The sequence below is a fragment of the Mustela nivalis genome (assembly GCF_964662115.1).
Source record: "Mustela nivalis genome assembly, chromosome: 19".
Taxonomy (NCBI): Eukaryota; Metazoa; Chordata; class Mammalia; order Carnivora; family Mustelidae; genus Mustela; species Mustela nivalis.
In genome coordinates this window covers 18,236,863-18,259,426 of record NC_139038.1, presented here as the reverse complement: position 1 = coordinate 18,259,426, position 22,564 = coordinate 18,236,863, and the positions used below count along the sequence as shown (strand labels likewise).

Genomic DNA, 22,564 nt, shown 5'->3' with positions numbered 1-22,564 from the left:
GTTATTCAATGAATCCCAAGAAGCTCCTCCCGGATGGTGTTGCCCAGTGGGGGAAGGAACCACTTTGAGAGGAAGTGAGCCTCCCGTCCCGGCAGGTATGCAAGTAGATGCCATCCGAGGTGCGGAGAGGTGACTCCCACTAGGGGGCTGGCCTGACTAAAATAATGCAGAGGTTTCTTTGAAGCTTAATAGAGTACAAGTCTGTAAGTAAAGCCCGGAGTGATGGTGAGGAGTGAGAGCTGGGATGTTAGTGGGATGTACCGGGAAGTGAGGAAGAGGAACAGGAGGATGTGAATAGAAGGAAGAAGAAAACAGGGGGCCCAGCTGGGAAGGGGATGTGATTCTGCTCTTCTGATACAGATAAAGAGTTCTTCGTAGGCAGTATTTCCCCACGGGTGGGCCACGCACTCTGCAAGTCAGAAAAGCTTACGCCGAGCCACAGAGGAAGCCAGCCAACTGTGATCTCAGCAAACCCCAACACCATCCGATTCTCCATGCAAAGTCTGGAGCTCTGATTTCTGGAGCACATAGCCTCCAAGCGGAAGAGAGATTGAAGAGGACCACCAACACTTAACTGTCACAACCCCAAAGCAACAACGATTGCGGCCACGCGCGGGCCATCGGCCAGAACTGGTCCCATGATCCCAACCATCTGGTCTCAGCCTGGGGGGATACGCCTTTCACAGCTCTCTGACACTGCTCATCTCCTTGAGCAATAAATAAGTGGCCGGCCTCAGATGCAGAGCCTGCAGGAGAAAACAGAACGTGTTACTGAGCCTACAAAATGCTCTCCGTTCCTAACGCTGTTCTTCTGGTGATTATCTCCTCTGTAGGGCAAATGACCCCAATTTTCCATGTGGGATACCAAAGTAAGTGCTCCTTTCCCAAGAAATGTATTTATTTTTTAAAATGGAGTCCATTTCAAGAAGATTATTAATTCTGTTCCAAGTCAAACGGGGCAGCACATACATTAATATTTATTTTAGAAGAGGTAATAGAATACATCCTTCAAAATTCAGAAAGTATTATCGTATAGCTCGTGAAAATTCAGCTCCATTCCCAGACACACAATTCCCGTTCCTGTTAACACTTTTTATAAATGATTTCATGGATACTTTGGCTCTTACAAAGAGCACTGAGGTGAACCTCGCTGTGTGTACTCCTTTGGGAGTGCAAACGGGTACCTAAAGGATAAATCCCTAAAAAGAAAATCCTGGAGCTCTGGGTGTGGGCGTATCCCTCCCCGTGGTTCAAGATGGCACACGGCTGCCATGTTAGTGGGACAGGTCATACACGATTTTATTCGTTTACTCAACACACCCTGAGAAGCACCAATCCTGGGTCAGCCCTGTGCTGGGAAGAAGTAATAGGAAGAGGCGTTGGATGCAGTCTTGACCTCAAAGAGTTCACGATCTAGTGGGAAAAGGCAGACACACAAGCCAGTTGCTATGGTTATCTACCGCAACGTGGTTTACCACTCTGAAACATAGAGGCGCCGAGCAACAACTAGGAGGGTGGTGGAGTGTACGGGCCAGCAATACAGAAAAAGCAGGGTCAGAATGGTTTGTCTCCGCTCCCTGATATCTGAGGCTTCCTCTGGGGCGACTTGAATGAAAGCGGACTGAAGGATCCATTTCCTCAGTGGTTTCTTCACTCCCAGTTCTGGTGCCCATGCTGCTAGCATTAAAGAAAAGGCTGAACTGAGACTGTCACCCAGAGCCTTTAACATGTGCCTCTAGAGCAGGGAAGTCACAGGGTGCTTAGATGTCCCTCAGGATGGCTTAGGGCTCCTAGAGCAATACTTCTAGAGATCACAGCAGAAGCTGCATGGCCACGGTTGACTCAGTCTTAAAAGCCACACATTATCATTTGCACCACAAGCCAGACGTCCTTCAAGCAGAGGGATGAGCGTTTTGAAGCGGCCACACTGTCGATTGTCATACAGGATACGTGTTGTGGCAGAGGCAGGTCCAGCAGCACAGAGAGCCCGGTCCAAGAGAGACAGCTTCATTCCCTCGCAGAGCGATAAGAAGACACTCAGGGAAAGCCACTGAAAGGAGGTGACACCGAACTGAGAATTGAAAAGTACAAAAGTCTGAGCGAAGTTACCAAAGGCTAAAATGGAGTAGGAGGAGGAAGGGAGGGTTTCAGGCAAAAGGAACTGTGTGTGTAATGACTTAGGGGTGCTTTGAAATGTTTGTGCTTAGAAAGGTGGGGAACTTCCATGCAGGAGGGTAAGAAGCCAGGCTTGGAGTCGTGGACGGGAGCAGAGATCTTAGCTTTATCCCTTGCTGGCTGTGTGTCAAGTGAGCCTCAACTTCCTCACCTATAAAAAGCCCTGGGGTTCTGCAGTCGTTCGGATTATTCTAAGGAATAACTGAGATAAGACAGGGCCTGGTATAAAAGCGCTGGAGGCATGTTCGCCCCTGACATCACCATGAAATCTTGGCTGCACACTGGAATCATCGATGTAACTAAAAGCGCAAAACTTACTACACTCTGAAAATTACAAAACACTGTTGAAGGAAATTAAGGAAGACTGGAAGAAATAAGAAGACATCCCGTGTTCATAGATCAGAAGACTTAGTAGAGCTCCCCCCGCCCTTAGCGAGAATTCCCAAAGGGATCTAGTTTCAACTCAATCCCTGTCAATAACCCAGCTGACTCAGTGTATCTGAAAATTCACATGGAAATTCAAGGAACCCAGAATACAGTCTTACATTCCCGAAAAAGACGGCGAAGTTGGAGGAATCAGCCTCCCTCTTTCGAAACGTACTACAAAACCACGGTGATGGAGACATTGTGGTATTGACGTTGTACATCCGTGGAACCAAACTGAGAGTCCAAAAATAAGCCCCTATGTCTATGGCCAATGGATTTGGGGTGCTGGTCCATTCAATGGACAAAGAACAGTCTTTCCAGCAAATGGTCCTGGAGCAACCAGAATCCACATGCAAAAGCGTGAACAACGTTGAACTGCCTCCTTGCACCACGTGCAAAAATCATTCAGAATGGATCAAAGACCTAACTGTAAGAGCTAAAACGACCTAAATGCTTCAAAGAAACGTAAGAGAAAATCGTGGTGGTCTTGGATTTGGATCTGAGTTGGGACACCAAAATCATAAGCAACAAAAGAAAACTGGATGAATCCGACTTCATCAAAATTAAAAACATTGTACCTCAAAGAGCACCATCTAAAAAGGGAAGGGGCACCTGGTGGGCTCAGACAGAAAAGCATGCGACTCTTGATCTTGGTGTTGTGAGTTTGAGCCCCATGGAGAGATGACAGAAAAAATTTAAAAATAAATAAAAATAAAATTTTTAATTAGAAAAGGGAAAGGACCACCCACAGAATGGGAGGAAAAGGCTATCAATTCCATCGCTAGTTTGTACCTACAATATGTAAAGAGCATTCACAACTCAATAATAAAAACACGAATAACCCAATTTTTAAAATGGGCCAAGAATCTGAATAGACCCTTCTGCAAACTAAGATAGACAAAGGGCCAAGAAGGCTGTGAAAAGAGGCTCAACATTATCCCTGGGGACGATGCTGAACACCACCACCAGGAGAGGCTGTCTCACACCCACCCGCTAAGCTAAAATCCGCAAGATAGACAGTAGTGAGAATGTGAAGGGGTAGGGACACTCCCACCCCCCAGAGGGAACGTAGAATGGTGTGGCCACTTCGGAAACAGTCTTCAAAATGCTAAACATAGAGGGGCACCTGGGTGGCTCAGTAGGTCAAGTGTCTGCCTTTGGCTCAGGTCATGATCCCCGGGTCCTGGGATCAAGCCCCACGTTGGACTCCCTGCTCAGTGGAGAGTTGGTTTCTCTCTCTCTGCTGCTCCCCCTGCTTGTGCTCTCTCTGTCTCTCTCTCTCGCTCTCAAATAAATAAATAATCTTTATAAAAATTCCTGTACAGGAATCTTTACAACAGCAGAATTCACGATAACCAAAGAATGGAAACAGCCCGAATTTCCATCAGTTGGTGAAGGAATAAATAAAACATGGTATATCCGTATAATAAAATACGACTCAGCAGCAACAACAACAAAAACGAGCTGCTGAGTCAGCCTACGACTGGATAACCCTTGACAACAAGATGTTCAGTGAAAGAACCCAGGTTCAAAGGACCCCGTATTGATGGTCCCATTCATGTGAAATTTCTAGAATGGCCAAATCTACAGAGATCAAAGGTAGATTACTTGTGACCTATGGCTAGGAGTGGGGGTGGGGGGTGGACAGGGGAAGATGGGGAGGATTGGGGAGTGACCGCTAAGGGGTGATGACATCTTCTTGGGGTAATGAAACTGCTTTTACTTTTTTTTTTTTGAGATTTTATTTTTAAGTAATCTCTCCACCCCACGTGGGGCTCGAACTCACAATCCCAAGATCAAGCGTCTCGGGCTCCCCGTTCCTTAGCTGTTCTAGAAGAGTCTGCTTCCATGATTCTGGAGGGCGGGACAGCTGGCCGAGAGCCCCCGAGCTAGGAAAGGGGCAGGCTGAGGACGGAGAATGATGAACACAGAGGCCAGCAGAGCCCAGCAACACATTCCACGAACAAACATGGGTCAGGACGCCACCAAGGGGCCGGCAGCGTTGTGCGTGGAGGTCAAACAGGATGGCTGTTTGCAGGTGACAGGGAAGGCTCCCCACCAAGGGTGTCCTCTACGGGGGTGGGGGGCGCAAGGGGCTGAATCCAGCCAGGCTCTCCTTACCGATCCCTGAACTCACCGGGCTCAAGTCCCTCCCCTTTCTGGAGCAGGCACAGGGGGTTGGGAGTTGGGCTACACCTTTCCAAGCGTCGGCCTCTAGTGAATTGACACCTCACTTCGCAACGGCACATCTATTTTATCTCGGTGCCTAATTGGAATCTCGATTTTAACATCCTGTTACACAAGACCGTCGTACAGATAACAAGACTGAATTATATTCATTACCATTCGGTGAACGCAATTACGCGAAGCAAGCAACATCCTTTGGCAGCTCCTGGAGACCAGCTCCTATGGGCACGATCCCCATTCCACAGACGGAGAAACCGAGGCCTGGCGAGGGAAGCGGCTTGGCCAAAGGCACCTGGTGGGAAGGGGCAGAACTGGGATTGGAACCCAAATCAGACGGATGCCAAGCCCTTGCTATTAAGACGTAGAGCCCTCGCAGCCCTGAAGTTCTTCAGTGACCAAGTCAGGAGACGGAAGTCCCCTGATGCCGAGTATCTCCCTACTGGTCAGCACAGCGAGAACACTGGCATGGGTACCCAGATCCCTGTCACCGGAGTTGGCAACCACTCTAGCTAGCTGCCTGTTTGTGGGGCACCCAGTACACAGCAAGGACATAATAATGTCAGCATCCCCCTTCCACGCCCAGGAGAATCACCCAGTTCAATTAGCCTAGTGGCTTTCCTTCCAGGGACTCCCCGTTTCTCTGGCAGATCCCACAGGCATAGCCAAGGTTTCTGAGGATTTACACCAGCCGTCCCCCCTCAAGAAGCCCCCTCTGTTTGATGCCTCACTCGCTATCCTTGGAAAGCCCCGCTGTGGTCCTCCCTTCTCCCAGTGCCCAGTACTTCTCTCCTCTCCCAGGCGCTCACTCCAGACGGATTATTCACGGTAAACCCATTTGTCCTGAATGCAGATGTAATATGTAATTCCCCAAGAATTCAAATGTAATTTAAAGTTATTTTCCAATATCTAATTTGCCTTTTATTTATTTAGGGCAATATTTCAGCGGGAGCCTCCAGCTAAAGTGCCAGTGTTTGTTTACGGGGCTGGGCCTCCCGACGGCGGGGAGCCACACGCCCCAGACTCAGACGTTACCGATTAAAAAAGTAATTACAACATTGAACACAGCCTTAAATAAAAGTGAAAATGCAGGAGACAGGAAAGGAAGCAAAAACATAAATTGGGAACAATGCCGTTTTCCCCAGACGTTTTGTAATATTTGCAGCCTGCCTGGCTGTATTAGCCACAAGCAGCAGGGAGGGGTGGGGTGGCTCTCCCCTGTAAAGAGGTGGGAAGAAGTTCTTAATTATCAGAGATCATCTATCTGCCTGTTTCCCTGTCTTTTAGGGTAATGTCTCCAGTCTAATGTAACACTCTTACACTAAATGACCAAAATCACCAGTCAACTCAAACTGACTTAAAGAGAAAATAGGTATGTTCTGGCTCATGAAAGACCATTAGTAGTTCTGGCTTCAGGCATAGTTGGATCAAGGTGCTCAAAAAAATCTTTAAGCATCTCTCTATGTCTTGGCTTGGCTCGCTGCAGAGTTGACTTCTTTCTCAATCTGGCTTTGTCCTCTTGCTGGTTAAGAGAGAATCCTGGCTACTTCAAGCTTCTGTCTTGCCTGCTTACCATTCCCAACAGAAAAAGGGTGCTTCTCATCCCATTGTTCTAGCCAAAATCTCAGGTGGGGCTCTCACTGGCCCTATCTGGGTCATGTGTGGTCACTCCAACCAAGGAGTTTCAGTCCTCTGGCTAGAACGGGGTTAGATTCCTACCCCTTGAGGACAGAAGTAGGCTCAGCCTGGCCCAAACCACACAGATGAAGACCAGGGGGCAGGAGTGGTTCCCAAAAAGAAAATTGAGGTTCTTTGAGGGTTAAAGGGGCAATCAGGTAAATGCCATTGATTTCCACCACAGATACAATTTCTGTCTTTTTTCCAGTACAGGTACTGCTTCTATCTTAGGTCTAGATCACACTTTTTACCTTGTGAGCAATGCAGTGTACTCTGTCCTCCATTGGTAGGAGTGTCGTAGGACTCTAATGGAGAATATCAAACATGTGGATTCCTCCCTCAACTTTACTTAGAGAAAGAAGTCCTCTGCTGCCAGTTATAGCACACTATGGCTAGGAAGAGATGACATTTTGCAATCACTAAGGGGGGCCTTCAATAGAAGGGCAGGTACGAGGGGCACCTGGGTGGCTCAGTGGGTTAAACCTCTGTCTTCGGCTCAGGTCATGATCTCAAGGTCCTGAATCGGGCTCTCTGCTCAGCGGGGAACCTGATTCCCACCCCCCCTCTCTCTGCCTGCCTCTCTGCCTACTTGTGATCTTTGTCTGTCAAATAAATAAAAATAAAATCTTTAAAAATAATAATAATAATTAGGTCCAAATAGCTATCTGGTAATTATGTCAAAGGGGAAGCAGGAGGCAGCAATAATATTTAAAGTGCTCATTGGAGTTCCTGGCTGGTGCAATCTGTTGAACTCAGGTCACGATCTCAGGGTCCTGAGGTCAAGTTCCATTTTGGATTCCACACAGCGCAGAGCCTGCTTGAGATTCTCTCTCCCCCTCTATCTGTCCCTCCCCACCGCACACTCTCTCTCTAAAAGAAATATATCTTTAAAAAATTAAAAAATAGGGGCCCCTGGGTGGCGCAGTGGGTTAAAGCCTCTGCCTTCAGCTCAGGCATGATCTCAGGGTCCTGGGATCGAGCCCCGCATTGGGCTCTCTGCTCGGCAGGGAGTCTGCTCCCCACCCCTTGCCTGCCTCTCTGCGTGCTTGTGATTTCTGCCTGCCAAATAAATAAATAAAATCTTTTTTAAAAAATTAAAAAATAAAGTGCTCACAGGTCCAGCTTACACCACCCAAAACGTGACTGTGTCTATGAACGGGCCATCGACATGTAACACTGGGGTCCAGTTCGTGTAACTCTCGGCCACATGTAGCGCTAAAGAAATTGCATCCTCCTCTCCCAGTGGGCATCCTGTACAGGACGGAGCATCCACGAGACCATGCAAAACCTAGCCTGCCCGGCGACCGCTTCAGGACCAGGAAGGAAGCAGCTGCGACAAGGGACCAACCAGACTCCTGTCCTTGCTGTGCCTGCCTTGGAGGCGGACAGGTTCCCGTTGGAACCAAGAAATCCTCTGGGGTTCCGAGATCATCCAGGGTCAGGGCGGGGAGCAAAAACCTTGAGAAAAAGGTTACAAACAAAAAAGGCGGGTGAGTGCCCAAGCAACTGGTCAGGAAAATAAAAGCCCTCTGCTTTAACGATGCCCCCCATGTTGGTGGAAAAGTTCTTGCCGATGGCCTAGAAATAAAGGGGAGAGCAGATCGGACTTGGCCCGCCTGGAACGCGCTAGTTGTCGCCGGCCATGCGCCAAGATCATCTCTTCTCAAATGCTAGCTCGTTGCAGTGCGTCTTCCCAAAACTTTGAGAAGCCCCTTGGCTTTATTGTTCCTCCTCCTCCCATCACAGATGAGAGAATGACATGTCAGAGACGTGAGGTCCTATGCCCAAAGTCTGCCATGGTGGAAAGGGGGCTAGAACCCAGATTTCTTACTTTCTCCTCCAACACTTTCATACACAAAAAGCCTTTTTATTTCCAAAGGCAGTGGACAAACGGAGATAGGAAGCTTGTGTTAGTTGAGCACATCCTATGTCGGCCACGGTGCCCAGCGGCATCACACATGTGCTCTTCCCATGTCTCCCCGCAGCCCTGCCAGACCCCTGTGTTACCATCACCCCCTCTCAGTAATGGACAGCGGAGGCTCAAAGGGGCGAGGTAGCTCTCTCCGCATTCTTTGACCCTTTTGAGTCTCGGAAGGGATTCAGCATCTGTAAGAAGGAACCTAGAAAGTCTCTAGGAAGGGGCACCCCTGCTCCCCAGAGGGCTATCCTCACCTCCGCTCTCTGAGGCATCCCTGGGGTGCCCTTCTCTTCCCCAGAGAGACGGTCTATGCCTATGCGCACCCCACGGCCCTCGGGGACCCCCAGCTCTGCTAGCCGGCTCCAGCCAAGACAGGGATGTCTGAGCTAATATAACCTTGCAGGGATTCTGTAATAGAGCAAGAGACAGAGGGACAGACAGAGCCCGAGGGGACTCAGAGAGAATCTGGAAGGACAAGGAGGGTGTGTAGGGACAGGTCAGAAAGGACAGGGAGGGAGGAAGAGGGTGGACGGGCCTTGGCAAAGGTAACAGAGGATAAGAGGACAAGGGAAGAGGCTGGAGTTCGGGCGCAAACACGCATAACTTTTGTAATAAAGGAAAAACGGAAGTTCTTCACTCCATCTCTTTCGTCTCTAATCTGTACCCAGCATCACACAGACAGACAAAGTCCGCATTCTCAAGGGATTGTAAAATGAGGCCAATGTTCCGACCCGGAAAACCCAGATTCCCCCACTGAGATGTCAGAGAAGCCTTCACTGAGCCGCAGATGGGGCATCAAGAGTGCAGAAGAACTTTCCATACAGACAAGGTGGGGAAAGCCGTCCAGATAAAGGGAACTGCAAACACCAAGACCTGGAAACGGAGGAGGGCATGGTGTCCAGGACCAGCAAGGAGCGGGTTGTGGCCGCAGCAGAGCACAGGACAGAGCCGGAAATGAGACAGGGCTTGGTCACACTAGAGATGGAGACTTTATCTTGACAACCAGTGTCTAAAAGTGTCATTAAAGAATCCCCGAGAATTTGCCGATTTATACTTAGGGATTTATGAGCGCTCAGCAAGGATTTTTTTTTTTTCAGGATTTTATTGATTTATTTGACAGAGAGATAGAGAGCACAAGTAGGCAAAGCAGCAGGCAGAGGGAGAGGGAGAAGCAGGCTCTCCGTGGAGCCGGAAGCCCGATGCAGGACTCGATCCCAGGACTCTGGGATCATGACCTGAGCTGAAGGCAGCCGCTTAACTGACTGAGCCACCCAGGCACCCCTCAGCAAGGGTTTTTTTTTTTTTTAATATTTTATTTATTTATTTGATAGGGAGAGAGATCACAAGTAGGCAGAGAAGCAGGCAGAGAGAGGAGGAAGCAGGCTCCCTGATGAGCAGAGAGCCCAATGCGGGGCTTGATCCCAGGACCCTGAGATCATGCCTGAGCTGAAGGCAGAGGCTTTAACCCACTGAGCCACCCAGGCACCCCTCAGCAAGGATTTTTAACACTACGGTGTGTTCACCCGACACCAGCACATTCTGGATCATGCCCCTGACATGATCAGCGTAGAACGAGAAGATGTAGAACCGATACACAAATGATGTGTTTGTGCCAGATAAAGGCCAATCAGTGGCCTGCTTTGGCAATGAAGGTTCTTAGGGAAAAAAAGGTAGGAGGATTACTTCTCCCACCCCCCAAAATAAGAGAAGCAGTAGAACTCAAGAAAACCTGGGCTAGAACAGCAATTCACTTTTAGTAAGTGGCAAATTAGCTTCACCAAGACTACATCATCAATCATGTCGGGTAAATAATACTAATTTGAATTTTATCACTTTTATTTGTACATAGTTCCTAATTTGTGTGTATCTGATCACTGTTTAGGAACTTCTTTTGTCATTGAGTCTAAAACATAATTTTTGTCACATTTTGACTCTGAAATCAGGATCCATCTTAAAATATATGGCCTCTTACAAGTACAACTGACAGGGGTGCCTGGGTGGCTCAGTGGGTTAAGCCTCTGCCTTTGGCTCAGGTCATGATCTCAGGGTCCTGGGATCGAGTCCCGTATCAGGCTCTCTGCTCAGCAGGGAGCCTGCTTCCCTCTCTCTCTGCCTGCCTCTGCCTACTTGTGATTTCTGTCTGTCAAATAAATAAATAAATTCTTAAAAAAAAAAAAGTACAACCGACAGCACTTTTTCCCTCTGAAAGAATCCTGTATCTTACAATGAATGGTGTATTAAATTTGCATGAAGAATAAGTGGTACCTGGTTTTGTTTGTAAATAGCTGAGTAACATTACAATAAAAAATGTTTAAGCCAATATGAGGTATCTTGACTACTCTCTACAGAAATAGTTTATATAACACTCAAGCTGAGTACCAATGATGAGGAAGAGGCCATAAGAAAAAGTTTTAATCAACAGAAGTCAGATTTTCATATTAGGAAGACATTCCAGCACCACATTGGCTAGAAATGGACCAGTTTTGCAGGAGATCAACTGAGAAATTATGAGAACATATATATAGAGAATATCTGTTTATTCATATATATATATATATATATATATATATATATATATGTAAAGATGAAAACATAATGAAGAGATGTGCAGGAGGTAGAATCAATGGTATTCAGCGCTGGATTCGATGTGAAAGGGCGAGATGTTGGGAAAGGGGAAGTGGGACAGGGAAGGCCCAAAAAGGTTGGGGTTTCTGGATGGGATGAAGAAGCATCTCTAAAGCAGAGGATGGTACTTAAGGTTGGGATGCTAAGTTGTGGCAGTAATGATGGTGATAGCAACAGTGGCGTTGAAGACTATGGTGGCGAGAGTGGTGGTGGTGATGATAACAGGGATGATGGAGATGATGGAAGTGGTGATGGTGAAGTGATAGTGACAGTAATGGTGGAGGTCGTGGTGGTGGTGGTGGTGATGGTGATGATGGTGATGGTGGTGGTTGGTGGTGGTGATGGTGGTGCTGATGGTGATGCTAGTGAAGCTGTTGGCAGTGGTGATGATGGTAGTGATAATGGTGGCAATGATGGTTATCATGGTAGTGATGGTGGTGGTGGTGGTCATGGTGGTGATGATGGTGTTGACGGTGATGCTGGTGACAGTGTTAGTGGTGGTGATGATGGTGGTGGCATTGGTGATGGTCATGGTGGTAATGATGGTGATGGTTGTGATGCTGGTGGTTGGTGGTGGTGGTGGTGGTGGTTGTGAGGGTGGTGGTAGTGGTGTTGTTGGTGGCAGTGGTAATGGTGTTGGTGGTGTTGGTGATGGCGATGATGGTGGTGGTGATTGTGATAATGGCGGTGATGGTAGTGGTGATGATGGTGATGACTGTGGTGATGGTGGTAGGGATAATGGTGGCAGGATGGTGAGGGTGATGATAAAACTGGTTTTAAGCAGTGATAATGGTAGTGGTGGAAGTAATAGTGATGATAATGATGAGTATAGTAGAATTACAATCATGATGTCATACCAGGAGACCCAGAAGTAAAAGTTGGGGATTGGGCTCTCCAGCTGACCCAACTTGACATCAATCATCGACCAGAAAGAGCCGACTTTCTCCAGGCCTCATCTGTGAAATGAAAATCACTCCTCTCTCCTCCTCTCATGATGGTAGACATCAGCCTCACTCTCTAATCACACAATGAGAAATAAAATATAAATGAACACTAGAATCAACGGATTCCCCCCACAGTGGGGAATAACCATTATTTACCCATAAAAATATTTTGAGGGTTATTAGCATATAAACTGTGATTAATTAAATTCACAAAAATTGTTTCTGCAGCATGTAAATGAGGTGGTGCCTGCTGGGCGGCACTGAAGCTTCACTCTCCTGGTGGCTGCTGGGGGGGACAGTTGGGGGGAAGTCACTCAACACATCTGCTCCAGAAACTTTGGGAAAAACCACAGAGCCCATCTCAAAGGTGGTTCTTCCCTGATCTCTTCTGCGTTCATCCTTCCAGCTTGGGTCTACACAATTCAGGGGATAAGTTTGGATGCTGGTGTCCCCATTTAGGAATTTCTTCACATCTATGAATCCTGAAGGGACCCAAAGATGAAGGAGCTTGAAGGAACCAGAAGGGAGGAAATCAGCTTTATTTTAGTTCACTCTGACTGCTCTGTCCAGGAAAGGGCCAAAACTAACTCAAGGCTACATAGATTCCTTTCCAGGGCTTTCCACATGCCACCCTAAATTCTTACAGGGTTTTCATGAGGTCAGTGAGACTCTGGATCACACACGCAAAGGAAGCTGGCCCAGATCGGCAGCCAGAACAAAGGGACAAGTGAAGGTGGAAGGGAGCAGACTGAGTTGTGCTGTAGTGACCTCCAGATCCAAAGGGTTAGACCACTGTCTCTGTCTCGCAAGCCTCCAGAGATCCAACTGGCTGACTCTCTAGGCATTGGTGCCATGATGCCTGGAAGGTTTCAGTTACCCAAGAATGCATCTAGGTCTCCAATGCCCACCCTGGTGCAGACCAAGAACTCTTCTCCCTACAACCTACAACCGCGAGTCCAGTCTTTGTTTCTGCCAACCCCATGGTGCCCACCTCAGCATAGACACCTGCTCCTGTCGGGTTGCCAGGAGAAGGAAAGAACTGTGCATGTCTGGATGGAAGTCCCAGTCCCTCCAGAGACGTGCCCTCTCCTAGTAGGACCCAAGTCCAAACTCAGCTAACACTTATCTGCACTCAGCCAGGTGCAGTGTTGTCCATTTTTACACACAGCTCTGTAAGTGACACCACTACTCAGGTTTTCCAAGTTGAGGAAATGGAGTCAGCTGTGCCTTGAGGCCAACACCACCAGATGCCTTTGACATGCCAGGCAAATCCCCCACACAGGCCACGATGCCCCAGACCACAGACAACTACCAATATAACTAGACAAGGCTCAGAGAGTTTCACTCTCCCCAAGAATACTTCCTTCATCACTGAGCGCAGCCCACTGTCCTGGGGCCTGCTTGCCCACCCATAATTCTCTTCCCCATTTCTCCAAGATGACTCTAACAGTTTTGAATGAAGCAATTTGGAAGTTCTCAGATGGAACCCTTTGAAGAAGGGGAAAGGGTTTTTCTGGGGGGAAAAAAAAAGACTCGGATATATCCTACTCAGGTCGGATCTGGAGGAAGAGACGGATAGACCATGCCTGAGATTGGGACCAAGGAATCAGGGAGAGGAGAGCCTGGCCCAGAAAAGAGACCAGAGTTATAAGTGTCCCTAAGCCCTGGGAACTCCAGCAAGTCCAACTCAGGTCCCAGGCCCACCCCAGCAGGCCTGCAGATCAGAGCACCCAAATACCAGGAAATAGCCACCAGCCACCAGGGAACCTCACTGGGACAGCATCCAAGCAGCTGCAAGGTCTGGAAGATTAAGTCCCAAGGGACCCATTAGTAACCCGCACGAGAAGGCCTGATAACTAACAGAATTAGAAACACAGCGGCACAATAGCGGGGGAACTCCGTTCTCTTTTGTGTCTCCCTGACATCACTCCATGCAGAACCAGCCTAGAACAATCCCAGGCTCCTTTCTTCCTTCTGACAAGCACCCAATCTCTTGGAAAGATTGGATCTCTGCTATTTCTCCACATCATTCCTGCCCACAGGGTTTTGGAGTCCTCTTAGGGAAACCCAGACCCCCGGCCTCATAAATAACCTTTAGGGGACCAGGGCTCTTCACAAACTCGATACTGACGTTGCATGGGAGTGGGCTGGTGCCCTGGATGGTGTTGGTGGTTCCAGAACCTGTTGGGCATCCAGATCGCCTGGGGACATTTTCCTGCAATTAACAAGACGAGTACCCAGCAGCGATCACGGTGGTAATAAATAGAACTGGTATCAGAGGGCGTAGAGTCGGAATGTGATTTGTCCCCCAGTCACCTCGTCCCCATTGGCAGTCCCCACAGGGGACCCCTGTAACCACTTTAGGGGGTTCCCCTTCTAGAGAGAGTCATGCAAATACAAGCAGACGCTAGTAGACACCCCCCAACTTCCCCTCCCCCCTTCAAGTGGAGACACCACCAGGAAGGCGTTCATCATCCTGCTTTTTACACTTAATATTTATGGGAGGAGATGCCATAACAGTGTCTGTAAATCTGTCTCATAATTTTCAACGGCTATGGGTAACCGTAATTTACTTAACGGGTCTCCTTCTGACAGGCCTTTAAGAACTTGCTAAGTGCATCACATTCTCGCCTTGTCTCCGCCTCACGAGACGCCTGTGTTATTCCATGTATTTCGAAGGCCAGGTCCTTGTACCCCCCAAAAATGATCTGAACAGGCGTCCTGGGATATTGTGATTTATAGTAAGAAATAAGTCTGGTCTTTGTCCCTGTTTCCCGCCCCAAGAAACAGGAGCGATCAAGGTGTCTTGAGATGCAGAGCAAACCCCCTTCCAACACACCTGACTCCCTGTTAATGAGGGGACTTTGGGAAAGCACCTGAGGATGGGGGCTGGTTGCCAGGGAAACCAACCATGTGACTGAGGGACTTTCAGTCCTCTCCCCCCCCCAACCCCCGCCTTGAGCCCCAAAGAGAAGAAAAGGGGCTGGAGATGGAATTAATCACCAACAGCCGCAATTTAATCAGTCATGCTTATGTGATGAAACCGCCATCAAAACCCAGAGGAGAGCTCCTGGGTTGGGGACCCTGTGGAGACGCGGGGAGACGGATGCCCAGATAAGGCCTGCAAGCTCTGTGCCCCGTCCCATACCTTGCTCTAAGCATCTCTTCTGCCTGGCGTTTCAAGCCTTCCACTCTTTGCTTATACACTGGTGATCTGGTAAGTAACGCGTTTCCTCTGAGCTCTGAGAGCGGCTCCAGCAAACTAACCAGCCCCGAGCGTGGCTTGGTGGGAACGTCCAATTGGTAGCCCATCAGAAGCCCAGGTGCCAAACTGGACAAACGGGTGTTTGGAGTAGGGGCCGTCTGGTGGGCTGGAGCCCTAGCCCGGTCTGACGCCCTCTCTGGGTGGACGGTTGAGTCACAGGACGCCCAGCTGGTGTTGGAGACGTCCTTGGTGTGAGGACACACTTGCACAGCCGAGCTGGGGTCAGGACTCGAAATCCTCAGTCCTGGCCTCGCTGTAACTTCTGGTCCGAGTGTTCCCCCCACCCCCACCCCATCCTGGGCCTCAGCCGCTGGAGCCTCTGGACGGCCTGGCCTGGCTTTGTTTTTATTTTGTATTAAAGTTGCTATTTCTCCTGGAGGCTGCAGCCTCCAGGCTATTTCTCGGGACATTAACTTTTATGGCCATCGTCCGCCACTGTCTCTCGGGGTGGCCTTTGATTCCATTCAGGAGACCTGGGGATAAAGCAGCTGCAGCAAAAGTAACTGGAAAGTTAATATCCCCGGGTACCCATAGGACTGCGCTTCCCAGCAGCGACTAGTGGGGGGGGGGGTGTCTTCTGGGGCATTTCTTTCTTTTTTTTTTTTTTTTTAAGATTTTATTTATTTAACAGACAGAGACCACAGGTAGGCAGAGAGGCAGGCAGAGAGAGGAGGAAGCAGGCTCCCCGTGGAGCAGAAAGCCCAATGTGGGACTCGATCCCAGGACCCTGGGATCATGACCGGAGCCGAAGGCAGAGGCTTTAACCCACTGAGCCACCCAGGCGTCCCTGGGGCATTTCTTCCTGTCCCCAGCAGAGTGGAGCTTCCTCTGTCCGTGGCACATCCTTGAGTTCTTGCTTCCCTGCTGCCAGGCAGGCCCCTGGACCAGCATCTGGGGCAGCACCAAACACACTCCACCCTTCTTCCCCCTGCAGGGAAGTGATGCAGGCATCACTAATGGATCATGACACTTCCTCCCACCCAGCCCTGTGGGGCAAGCTCTCCTTTCCTGACTCCGGACAGACATCACCAATCGATCGGCGAATAATAGTTGCCATTCTGAGGGGTGCGTGGTGGTCCATTGGGTTAAGCATCTGACTCTTCTTGGTTTCAGCTCATGCCCTGATCTCATGGTCGTGAGATGGAGCCCCACTCGGGCTCCACGCTCAGCTCGCCGTCTGCCCGAGATTGTCTCTCCCTCTCCCTCTCCCCTACCCCACTCATGCTCTTTCTTTCTCTCTCTTTCTCAAATAAATGAATAAATCTTTTTAAAAAAATAAATAAAAAGAAACTAGTTGCCATTCTGAAACCATCCATTTTATTTTATTTTATTTTATTTTATTTTATTTTATTTTATTTTATTTTATTGACAGAGAGAGATACAGCAAGAGAGGAAACACAAGCAGGGGGAGTGACAGAGGGAGAAGCCAGCTTCCCACCGAACAGGGAGCCTGATGCAGGACTCAATCCCAGGACCCCAGGATCAGGACCTGAGCCAAAGGCAGACACTTAACAACTGAGCCACCCAGGCGCCCCCAACCATGTGTTTTCCATAAAAGGAAAGTGAGAAGAAAAGAAGAAAAGTTCTTAAATGGTGTATGTGGTAAGTCATTTTGGCCACATGGACACAGAAGCAAAGGCACCTGTGTGGGGAGGATGGGGGACAGTCCGCTGGAAGCAGCCCGAGTGGTCAGTCCTGGGGATGAAAAGCTAGCCTTGGCCCGGAGCATTCCCCAGTAACCCACCCTGATTGGTTGATAACAACCAGCAGACCCTTGATAACAGCAGACCCTTGCTGAGTCTGGGGCATGTTTCACACATGAGGCCCAGCGGTGAGTCCTCCAAACACATTCAGCACTTCTCATCCCTACACCATCCCCAGGTGGTGGATACCCATAGAGGGCATGAAGTCAGTCCCTTTCAAAGGTGGACACTCAGGGAGTGACAGCACCAAGCCTCTCACTGTGTGAGAATCTATTATGTGACGGTGATCCTGTGAGTGGGCTAGTATCACCCCTATTTTATACATAGGAAAGTTGGGGCTTAATGGGGTTGAGTCCATTGGCTGAAGGTCACGGAGAGGGGACGGGAATGTAGACTGTCTCGTCTATCACCAGTGCTTACGATGACAAATGTTGAGGAACAGAGAAGGAGGGTTTGAACACACCCCCTCCATTAGCCCGATGCCATCAACGCTAAGCTTTATGGACAGTCCCCACTGCCCATCTCAGGGTAATGTTAGGGATGGGTTTAGAGCTGAGTCTGGGACCCTGGGACCATGCCATCTGCGGAACAGGGCAGGACAGAAGCATAGCATGGTCTCCCTACCCCAGGCAAAAGGTGACCAGCCAATCAGAAACCATGATCAAGGGGGCTCTTCATCCCCACGGCCAAGTGCAATGCCTGTCGTGGGTCAGGGGCCATTAAATACTTGCCCAGTGGTGGTGGATTCAGTTTTACTTTTATAGCAGAGCAAACTGTCCCAAAATGTAGTGGTTCCAGCCAATGGTCACTTGGTTCAGCACATGACTAGGGAGGTCTAGCTAGATGGGCTCCCTGGAGCAGGAGGGTCTAAGGTGGTCCCTAGCATGCTTGCCGGCTGCTTCTGGGCCCCCAGGCGGGCCAGCCCAAGCACGTTCCACCGGGTATCTTATCAGCCAGCCTTCTTCCCTAGAAGGTCTAACGCCAGACAGAAGGGGACTAACATCAGCAACCCAACCCTGTGGGCGTCCCCTAAGCAAGCTCAGATCCAAGATTTAGAGAGCTAGGCTCCATTTCTTACCGGGAGAAGCCTGAGTGGCTGTATGTGGTAAGTCATTTTGGTCACATGGTAAGTCCATTTTGACCACATGGACTTACCATGTGGCCTTACCACACACACCACATACACCGTGTGGACTTACCACATACACCACATACACCATGTGGACTGACCACATACACCACATACACTTTGTACTTGGTGGTTACAAAGTAACCACATAAAGGGATGGGAATATTTTGTGCCCACTTTCCTTGCAACGTGCCACCGCGTTTAAGTGAATAGACGGATAAATCCAAAGGCAGAGAGGGACTAACATGAAGGCACGTCCAGCTCAAGCCCCTGAATGGTGTCCGACCTCGGAACCCGTCGTATTATCCTATTCCCAGCGAGGAGCAGGGGACAGAGCAAAGCCTCTTGGTAGGGGTGCCGTGGCTGGCGGGGGACAAAAGGAGTCTGGAGCCTGGGCTGAATGGGGGCCTCTGGCCAACGGGTTTCCATGCTAGCACCAGTCCCCATGCAGGCTTGTGTGGCTGGCAGGTTTCCGTGTCCCCCACCCCCCGCGTCCCCTTCCCCCCAAGTCCACATGCCTGCCTCTTGCCTAAGCCTCCCCTCTGCTCACCTGAGCATCCTTCCCAATCCCGCCTGTGCCCCGTGTGACGCGCCGCGCCATGGAGCGTAATTGCTATGGTGATTACTTAGAGCCATTACATTAAGTTTTAAAACGCTCCCTTCCAATTGAACAATGTTTTTTCAAAGTCAACAGCTGGTTCCCAGCTTGAATGCAACCGTTAGGATAAATTAAATAAAAAGGGTAATAAAATCACAGTCTAAATTTAATTTCTGAAGAGTGCATAGCCTCCAAAGGGGGGGGTAAAAAAAACCATTTAAAACATGCCTTTAAAATACAGCCAAAAAAGCCGAAGTTAATTCACTCCCTGATTATGTCATCTAACGGAGCCATGAACCACCGAGTGTCCCTGGTGTGGACTAAGCCCCGAGAGGTCACTCTCAGGACCCTGGGTAGGGCGGGCCGATTCCAACAGGGCGGGGCCATCCAACAGGGCACGGGTCCACGCAGACAGCCCCACACACAGGCTGAGAACGAGTTCACCTCATCCCTTGAGGCACAAGCACAATGAAAATGATGTCCCAGCCAGGCCTCCATCCCAAAGCATCACCCCATTACCTGCAGCTGGCTCCTGGGGGCCGCTCAGGCCACCTCAAAATAGTCCACTCTGGCTTCTGCCAGATATTGCCTTTACCTCCAAATAAGGATTATTTGGAGTTAATCCTTATTTGGAGGTAAAGGCAATTGAGGAAGACGAGGAGAGAGGAGAAAATCTCTTTGCTGTCCCTCTACTCACCTAAGAGCTAAACATAAATTTATTAAGGTGCCCCCCTCCCCTCTCTATCAGAAAGGACAGAAGGAAATCACCAGAGGCACCTCTAGACTCTTACCCGCCCAGCGAATCGAGAGCAAACCTCACTAACCAGCCCTTACCTTCCCCGTAGTGACCTCCCTCAGTCTGCTGCCCCGGGAGCTCCAAAGTCCTTCTTCCTCCCATTACTTGTGTAGGACCATCCTGTCCTTTGTGAAGAGGCGAGGCTTGCCCAAGTTCGAACCGTCCTTTTAGATGCTCAGCATTGCCTGTATTCCTAAATTCCTGGTTGTTTTTCTCTTCTTAATCAGGGCCTTTGGGGGAAAAAGAATTTGTTTTCCTCCCTTAGTCCCTCCCCGGATGACAACTACCCTAAAAGGACCAGTCGGACACTTCCCCGCCCCCGCCAGGGTTCAGGACCCACACCCCAGGCTCCAGAGTCAGCCTGGACTTGAATCCAGCCTCTGCCATTTATTTGCCAGATGACCTTGGACAGGGATCAGCTCATTCCTCAGAGCCTCAGTCTCGTCCTCTGACAAAAGGGAGCTAATTAATTCTTGCATGTGATGAATAAATATTTACGGAGCACCTAGGCTGCCCCGGGCCCTGTCCCAGGAACCCACGGGACAGCAGTGAGCCAGCAGACAGAAGTCTCTGCCTGAAGGAGCAGATATCCTAGTGGCAAGGCAGACAACAAACACACTCAGGAAGCAGTATATAGAGAATGTGAGTAGGAATTTGGGGAAAGTTAGAGAGGGAAGGGGGGGGTACTGTAATTTTAAGGTGTTTGGGAAAGGTCCCACGGGAAAGGGCCTATTAGAATACAGGCCTGAGGGAGAGGTAGGAGGGTAGGAGGCAGCCACGTGGATGCTGGGTGAAGAGCGTTCAGGCAGCGGGCGCAGACATGCAAAGGTCCTGAGGCAGGTGTGCCTGGAGAGGCTGGGAGCAGCGTGGAGCACGATAAGTGGGTAGAGTGGCAGGAAATCAAGTCAGAGCTAACCGGGCAGTAATTACATCCACTTCCAAGGGCTGGTTGATTCATTCAACTAGCATTTACCGAGCATTTAATCCACACATCAGACAGAACTGTTACAGGGAGGATTAAGTCAGACAAAGCAAGAGCAGCTCTTGGAAAATGCAAGTTCCTAGTGACTGTTAACCACTCCTCCTGCGGACAGGTGGACCCCCTGCTTCCTGGCCAGGTAGAGGTGGGTACACTGTCCCCGAGAGCCTAGATCCTGGCTTTGCTTTCTCCACCTGGAGGCTCCTGTTCCGGGGACCCACCTGGTGCAGCCTCAGCTTCAGAAATCGGTCACTCACCGTAGGGTGTGCACCCGGGCGTGCGTGTGTGCATCCATGTGTGCATGCGTGAACACGGTCTCTTCGCTGCCGATCTGCAACCCGCCTGCAATGTCACCATTATTTCCCTTTCTCCCTTGTTCCCACCAAGCCTGGGCGCCCCATTCCATTCGCCAGCAGGCGGCGCTCAACGTGCCCCTTCCTCCTTCCTCACATCCACTCTCGGGCCACACACACGCGCACGCACACACACACACACACACAGAGGTAACCTGGGGGTTCCTGCTTTTTCAGGACCGCCCCCCACCGCCCCCACCAGGAAGCCCTGGGTGGGTCCCCCAGCTCAGTTCCACAGAAGTTCTGGGCCAAATGCTTAGGTTTCACGACTGTGCCCCAAAAGGGTCTTTCTTCACCCGAGGGAGAAATCCTGAGCACAGACAGCAACAAAATGCTTCCCGCGTTTGTGATGGGAGAAGGAGTGGGGGGTGCGCCCCTGTGCTCCGGGCCCCACCTTCAGCCGCGGCCCAGGCAAGATGGTGGGGGGCGACTTCGCAAGGGTTTCAGTGCTGGTGCACCCCAAGCGGCACCTTAAACTACAGACCCTGCCTGCCTCTGTAGTTCTGGGGTGGGGCCTGAGAACGGGCATTGCAACTAAGCCCCTGGATATGCCAACACAGCTGCTCCAAGAGATGAGGGAGCAGGAGGCTGGCTGAGAACGGAGCAGGGGCTGGCGCCTTGCACCCCCTCTCCACCCACTCCCCTTGGTAATATGTGTGACATTTCACAGGCACCCCTGACTGCCCTAAAAGAAGAGCAAATGGTTATCTTGCAGAGATCACAGTCCTGCAAGGCAGGAGGAGTCTCTCTTGGTTTACAAATGTCCTTGAGATTTACAATAAGAAGTTGCCTTATCAATAGCCCAATTTCCAAAGATACATAACTCAGTTCCTCAAGCCCTAACGTCACCCTCCCCTCCATAAAAAACCGAAGGAGACGGAGGTAGAAGGAAAAGTAAATAAACTTGAATTTCTTTTAAGACCTAAATCTCATTAACAAGGAAGCTTGATAGCAGGAATGTAACATTCCACCAGGAGACTCCCAATTGTCTTTATGTTAGCGCCTCATTAGAGGGAAAGTGGCCTTGGCTTGATAGAAACCAGGCCTTCAATATCCTGACAGTCTTCTTTACCCCAATAGCCCTTCTGGACACCCCTTTGTCGTCACCTACCCAACTCCTGTGTATATAACCAGCCACTCCTCACATGCCCCGCGCAGCAGCAGCTCTGCCTGCCCACGGGTCCTGTCCCCGTGCTTTAATAAACCACCATTTTGCACCAAAGATGTCTTAAGAATTCTTTCTTTAGTCATCAGCTCCGAACCTCACCCCACCTAGGTTCAAGAACTTCATCCCAAGGCCACAATGGCTGATAACAGCAGGAAACGTCCCCTTTCCCTCTCCAGGCAGATAATGGATATTCCCTAAAGCGCCATTTATGAAAAACAGAATATTGAAAACACCCAAGGCTCCAGGTAGAGCAGGCTGGTCCGCGAAGCCCCGGGGTAGCCACTCAGCGGGCGCGGTACAATTAATGTTTAACAAGCAGCTCTCCAAGAGGGGAAGCCCGGGCTTAAGGAGCGCGCCCATTGCTGCTGTTCGCAAATACTTCCAACCAGGCCAGTTCCAAGCTACCAACATGCGGTCCACTGGCTCACAGAATTTTTGACAGTTGAAGAATCCATTCTCCAGAGCCAGGAACGGCGAATCCCAGGGTACCCCTCTGCACAAGTGTGAAGTCATATATATCATAATGAAATGGCTCTCTGTGTGAGGGTATGGAAAGAGCTCCTGAACATACTGGTAAGGGGAAAAGCCAAGGCATGATACAGGATGGGCGGGTGGCTATGTTTT

At 49.8% G+C, this 22,564-nt stretch overlaps 1 long non-coding RNA gene across 1 annotated transcript; it reads right to left on the bottom strand.

Moving 5' to 3' along the window:
• Positions 1-977: 977 nt before the first annotated feature.
• Positions 978-20,773, bottom strand: LOC309854534. Its single transcript, XR_014306286.1, has 4 exons — positions 20,677-20,773; positions 19,479-19,670; positions 4,945-5,080; positions 978-2,050 (listed from the first exon to the last, which is right to left on the bottom strand). It is a non-coding gene; the product is annotated as an uncharacterized lncRNA (long non-coding RNA).
• Between the last annotated feature and the right edge of the window lie 1,791 nt (positions 20,774-22,564).